The 6,750-nt window shown below is 35.1% G+C and overlaps 1 protein-coding gene and 1 long non-coding RNA gene across 2 annotated transcripts in view; both read right to left on the reverse strand.

The window, feature by feature from the left end:
• Nucleotides 1-5,798, reverse strand: part of LOC111086527 — a 12,340-nt gene extending 6,542 nt beyond the window's left edge. Inside the window, exon 1 of the long non-coding RNA XR_002611262.1 lies at nucleotides 5,788-5,798. This is a non-coding gene — a long non-coding RNA (uncharacterized LOC111086527). The remainder of the gene's footprint in view (nucleotides 1-5,787) is intronic.
• LOC106462437 overlaps nucleotides 1-6,750 on the reverse strand; it is a 58,190-nt gene that overhangs the window by 28,966 nt on the left and 22,474 nt on the right. The gene's annotated exons all lie outside the window — the stretch shown is intronic.

A 6,750-nucleotide genomic window follows, 5' to 3' on the forward strand; every position in this document is an offset into this window, starting at 1 on the left:
GTGTGCCATGCTCTCCAAGTCCTGTGCCAGCTCTTGCAGGCTCTCCCCTTTAGTACAGACTCTAGTCCTAAACCTAGCCCTGTAGATTTTGGACTGATTTTGAGTTCCATACCTGAGTTCTAGAGCAGCTACCAGTGCTCTATAGTTGTGCCTGTCGTCTGCTGACAACTGTCCAAATATTTCCAGTGGTTGTCTCTTCAGGCTCGTTGACAAGTACACTGCTTTTGCTCCTCTGTTCATCTATTCATTTCTGCCAGGAGCTCAAATTGTGTTCTATAAGCTTCCCATGGTGAATTTCTGTGGCTTCCTTCGTATTAGATCACTCCTATTACTGACACTCATGTCTGGAATGTGACTTCTGGCTGGACTGAAGATGTCTGCATTAGGGTTTAGCTGTGGGATCTGGAAGGGGTTTCCTGTTGTCTGGGGCTGATTAGGTCCATGGCTAATATATCCTTCCTGTGTAAAATCGTCCTTTAATGTATTTAATTCACTTTGAAATTTGCTAATTTTTTCCATTTGTACTTCTTGTTTCCTTTCTTGTTCCAGTTGCTAATGGTTCTGGTTTTCTTGCCATTGCTGTAGTCTCTCTTCTTGTTCATTTTCTTTCTTCTACAACCACTGCTGTAGTCTCTCTTCTTGTTTCTTTTCTTTTTCCTCCAACAACTGCTGTAATCTCTCTTCTTGTTTCTTTTCTTTATCATCTAACAACTGCTGTAATCTCTTTTCTTGTTTATTTTCTCGTTCTTCTTGTTTCTTTTGCTGTTCTTGTATTGCTGCAATCAAATCTGCTAAGTGGTAGTTTGATTTGCCACTTCTCGTTTCCATTTTTTTTCTTTTTCCATCCCACTCTCTGACACCAATTTATTATTTATCTGCTTGTTTGATAATTTCCGGTAAAAACTCTTTCCAAAAAACTTCAATGATACAAGTCCCTTCTTGATTAAAACTAGTTTATTCTTTCTCAATACAACTTTTTAGTACACAGAATTTCCATAGTAACTTTAAACTTAACAACCTTTATAACATATGCTATAAATCACAGTGATTCACACACTTTACTTACGGTGCCTACTGTTCGCTTGACTCAATTAGCCATCTATCACTTCAATCACGCTGGTTTTTCTCGCCAGGCTTATATACTAAAAAGAGGACGTCTCGATCAGACTAGAGTTGCCAGGCAAATTCATGATCCTTCGAGAAACTCCAGTGCTCATGCTCCCAGCGTCACATGACTTCCGCTGTCGTAACAATATATATAACTTATGTTATAAGCTCTTCTTTTTGCCAATTGTCGAAATAAATGGCTTTTACTTATATTTCTTAACAGTATAATTATATACTATGTTGTAATTGGACTTAGGATTCTTCTAGGTCTACAGTACCCTACATGTCTGTGACTTGTTAATGTTAGCGATAAATTCAAGGATGAATAAACAGCACACACACTTGTTTTCAATTCAAATAATATATATATATTCGGAATAAGTTAATAGTGTTACGTCAGCGGAGGTCACGTGACGCTAGTAACACGCCACGCACTTCTAGAATGTTCATGAAGCGTCGGGAGACTACTAGATATAGGGTAGTCTTGTATATATATAAGACCAGCCAATAAGCAACGGGAACATTGTGTAATTGAACTGCCGACAGAGTATTGTTGAGTTGAGCACGTGAGATGTTCGTTGTGAATTATAGCGTTTGTTATAGCGCGACTGTGGAAATTAAGTGTATTGCAAAGTTGTATTCAGAAAGAATAAACCAATTTTATTTAAGAAAGGACTTGTGTCGCTATAGTTTCTACGGAAAGAATTTTTGCGGAAAATGAACAAACAAAGGAAGATGTAACAGCAGTTTCCTTCTCCAAGGGTTATGGTATGCAGATGGGGTGACCTCTTTTCTCTTATAATCATGTGTTGTGCTATCACTAGGGGGAATTCACAAAAGATAGATGATCGAGCAAATCCACTGGTGACTCTATCCTTGATGATTTTCTGCAAGTAGTTTCAACAGGAACTCTGGACTCTTTAGCATGTTGACTTTCCACAAGCAAATTCCTTTTTGAAATTAGTCAGTTAGCCATTCTCTCACTGATGTATTTCCAAAGGCGATCATGATGGATGATCTTTGGCTTCCAATATCTGGATTTTGAAAATCACATCATGGATTTTTTTATATCCAGCCACTTTTGGGATTAAGCCCAAAACTTTCTTCACTTCTGGTGGCAACTTTCCACTTTTTATTACCAAAGTGGGTCAAACTTTTGTACTTATAAAACCAGTGTCAATCAACATACTACAAGACTTCCCATAAATAAACTCATGAACTAGTAAACTGATTTCCTTAAATAATGAATGTCTTATCTTATTTTGGGTAGATTAAGTATTCCCAGCTGATCTTTGTCCAATACATTCAGCTAATTCCTGTATTTGTATGTCTGGTTAGCTCTTTGTTGTTCCCTTGATTTGGTTCGGGTCTGAGACATATCTTTAGGGTATTGCCTCCTTGGTTTAGTAATAGCTGTTGATTTCCTACAGCCTCAGCTGCAATAGCCAGGTTTCCCTCACCTTTAACAGTTCTCTCTTTCCCTTTGGGAAAAGTTCTTGATCCATATAGATTTTTGTTTACAGTTCCTGGCAATATGTAATTTCAAATTAAACTTAAAACACCTATTGTATTGTGGTTTATTTTCTCCATTCTATGTAAATAGTAGTCTAAAAAATCGTTTTAGCTCTATTGTTAGGGGGAATTCATGTTTCAATACTATTCGATTTCATGATCCCATAAATTCGAGATTGTATTTTTAGTTTTCATCTTCAACGTTAATGGATTCAAGTTCCATTCAAGTTTCTTTAAAGATATACACCTATTCGCTTTGGGCTAATTCTCATATCCTCGTCTATTGTGGCATCTATAAATTGGTCATGTGTCAACAAATCCATTACTTCACGTGTAGCATCTCGATATTCTGCACATCTGGTTAAAGTTTCTTCTTTCCTTCGTATCATATCCCAGAAATTTTCTTTAGATACTTCCATTTGTACTCATTTAATTTTGTCATTACACCTATTCTGTAGTTCTTAAATTTTGTCATTACAACATTTCTGTACTTGTTTAATTTTGTCATTACATCTTTTCTGTACTTCTTTAATTTTGTCGTTACAATTGTTCAGAAGTTCTTCAGTTTGTCATTATAGCCTTTCTTTACTTCTTCAATTTTTGTCATTATAACTTTTCTGTTAGACATGCATGACTGTTTCCATTTAAGTTTAATGTGAGAGTTATTATTTAGATAGTTATATAGCATGAGTGTTGCTTCCCAGTGGCACAGCAGTATGTCTGTGGACTTATAATGCTACACACCAGGTTTCGATATTTGTGGTGGGCAGAGCACAAATAACCCATTGTGTAGTTTGCGCTTAACTACAAATTAACAAACAAACAAACAAAAGTGTGAGTGTCAAATTTAGTTATTTTCAGAAGCTATAATTTATTGCAGGTTTGTTTATGTACTTCTTTATGAATCATACATTGTATAATCCGTTTGTTGTGAATTGTCAATTCTTGTATTATTGCATCATGTTACTAGAACCTTCTAAGTTTTCTCATTGTTTTAATCGAGTATTATTGCTTCATAATATATTATAGGTGTGCAGCGTTCTAGGCCTCAGTCTGGCTATAAATACATGTCCAAATTGATGTTTAAGTTAGTTATTTAGATAAATATACTTAAGTTAGATTTAGACTGTGTGATTGTGAGTTTAGCCATAAATAGCATATAGTGGTGATTTTTAAAGTGAAATTATTACAGATTATATTGTAACAACAGAGTAGAGAAGAGTAAGTTGTTGTATCAATTGTGTTCTAAAGTACCTGAACCAGCCTGTGTGGAGTTTGATGAAAAAGAGACAATATTTAAAGCTCTGTATACAACTGTGGTAACCTACAGTGTGAAGAAGAAGGACAGCTCAAACTACTTCTTTATAAATTTCCAGAAGCTGAATCCCATGATAAAGTTTGCCTCCGAACCTATGGGAAACCCAGAGGCTATCATGGCGAAATTAGATGGGGCCAAGTTCTCTACAAAGATCAAACACAGTAAACGCTATTGGTGGATCCTGATGGAGATAGAATCTAAGAGAAGACAGCCTATGTGACACCAGAAGATGCTACCAGTTTAAGAGAATGCTCTTTGGATTAGTCAACCCAGCAGCAAAATTCAACTGCATAATGAGAAAGATGTTGCACAAAACTACCAACATTGAACATTATGTGGAAGACATCCTGATTCATACAACTAGATGGGAAAGACCATCTGAAGAAACTCAGAGAGTTGTTTGGGGAAGTGAGGGCAGCAGGTGTAACCATCAGACCATCTCAGCACAACATTGCTTATTCCGTGGTGAACTTTATTGGACACAGTGTGGTTTATTGACAGATTGCAATGGAAAAGGAGAAGCTAACCCTTATACAAGATGCACCAGCTGTGACAACCAGGCAGCAAGTCAGATTCTTACTGAGGCTAGTAGGATACTATAAGAAGTTCATCTCAAACACTGAAGTCACTGCACCACAAAATGACTTGACCAGAAATGGCCAACCCAACAAGATGAAGTGGAAACAACCATTGCAGATGGCATTCTAGAAGTTGAAGAACAATGTTAGGAAGTTCGCCAATCCTTAGCATGCCAAACTTTAACAAACCACTGATCATTCAGACTGATGCACCAGTTGTTGAAATTGGAGAAGTACTTTTTTAAGAACATGAAGATGCACTGTTTCCTATAATTAATGTCAGTAAAAAGCTGCTGAGTAGTGAGAAGAACTACTCTGTGATTGAATGAGAGTGTCTGGTCATCATATTTGCCATCTACAAGGAGGAGTTCATCATCTAGACAGACCATCAACGTTGGATATACAAGACTATTTAGTTTAAGAGTTATTATTTAGTTTATTTAGTGATCTAATATTTAATGATTATTTAGTTTTCATAACAAGAGTGTTAAAGTTAATTATTTTAAAAGCAATAGTTATAGTAAGTGTTGGTACATAACTCTGTTTGACTCTTCTGTTGTGTATGCAGTTTAATTGTTGTACTAGGCTTTTGTAATATTGTTGATGTTATCTTACTCGAAGCTTCTAAGTTTTCTTGTTATGTTTAATATTGTTGCTATTAGAGGGCTAGATATTTCTAGATTTTTCTGTTGTGTGTTATAAATATGTGGAGATACAGAGTGCAAGAAAGAAGTTGAAGTAAGTTAGTAAAAGTGAAGTTAAACTGAATGGTTGTCAGTTTAGCTGTAATGAGCGATTTATAAAGAGATAGTTTCACAGTTTGTATTGTAACAACAAAGATATAGAAGAATAATTTGTCTTGCCAAAGAGTGTTCTAAATTAATTGAACCAATCTGTGTGGACGATAAAAAGGAGACAATTATTTAAAGCTCTGGATACAACCATGGTAACCAACAGTTATAGTGGGGAGTTCAAAGTGAGTATCACAGCCTTATATTGTTATAAAAGAATAGAAAAATTCATCTTGTCATTGAGTTATAAAAGAGAATTATTTAAAGCTCTGGAGACGACTGTGGTAACCCATGGGATAATGTACGTGAATTTATCACTGATTGTATTGTGATAATGGAGGATAGAAGAAATAATCCACCTTGTCAGTTGGATTCTAAAGTAAGACTGTGTGAACTTATGTCGAAAAAATATAATTATTTAAAGCTCTAGATTCAACTGTAATAACGAATAGTGTAAAGAATTTTTGTACACATGTTTGACTTGTTTTGAATATGTATGTTGTTTTAAAACAAGTGGATTGTGCACTGTCCATTTATTGTTGATATTTATCACCAACAAGTCACAGACATTTACTGTAAAGTATTCGGCCCCCATAAAACTGACAACCAGCCCATTGTATACATCCAGAGGTGCAAAACTGATAGTGCAAGGATCATGAGATAGGCATTGTACCTCCAAAACTATCAGTTCTGCATTGAGGCCATCAAGGGGACCTCATATATTGGTGCAGATTGTATGTGTAGACTTTGTGCATGAACTAAAAACAGTCTTTGTATATGATATAAAAATATTGTAAGTAGTTTTCTTGAAGAGTGGCTTATTGTTAGATATACATGACTGTTTCTGTTTTAGGTTTAATGTGAGAGTTATGATTTTGATAGTTATATAGGGCAAGATTTCAATTTAGTTATTTTTAGAAGTGAAAATCTATCAGAGGTTTGTTTATGGAACTGTTTATGAATCATACATTGTGTAGTTAAATTGTTGTGAACTGGCAATTGTTGTATTATTGTATCACGTTACTAGATCCTTCTAAGTTTTCTCATTATTTTAATTGAGTATTAATGCATCATAATATTTTTTAGTTTGTGGAATGTGCTAGGCCTCGGTCAGGCTATATATAGGCATCCAAAATGTAGTTGAAGTTAGTCAGTTTGATAAATTAGGTAAGTTAGATCTAGACTGTGTGATTGTTAGTTTAGACATAAAGAGTGTATAGTGGTGAGTTTTTAAAGTGAATCTTGTCAATTGTGTTCTAAGCAAATGACCCAGCCTTTGTGGATTTTGAAGAAAAAGAGACAATTATTTGAAGCTGTGGATACAACTATGGTAATCAATAATATAATGAACATTTGTATATATGTTTGACTTGTTTTAATATATTATTTTAAAACAAGTGGACTGTGTGCTGTTTGTTTATTTTTGATATTTATTGCCAACAAG

The sequence above is a fragment of the Limulus polyphemus genome, unplaced genomic scaffold (assembly GCF_000517525.1).
Source record: "Limulus polyphemus unplaced genomic scaffold, Limulus_polyphemus-2.1.2 Scaffold1166, whole genome shotgun sequence".
Lineage (NCBI taxonomy): Eukaryota > Metazoa > Arthropoda > Merostomata > Xiphosura > Limulidae > Limulus > Limulus polyphemus.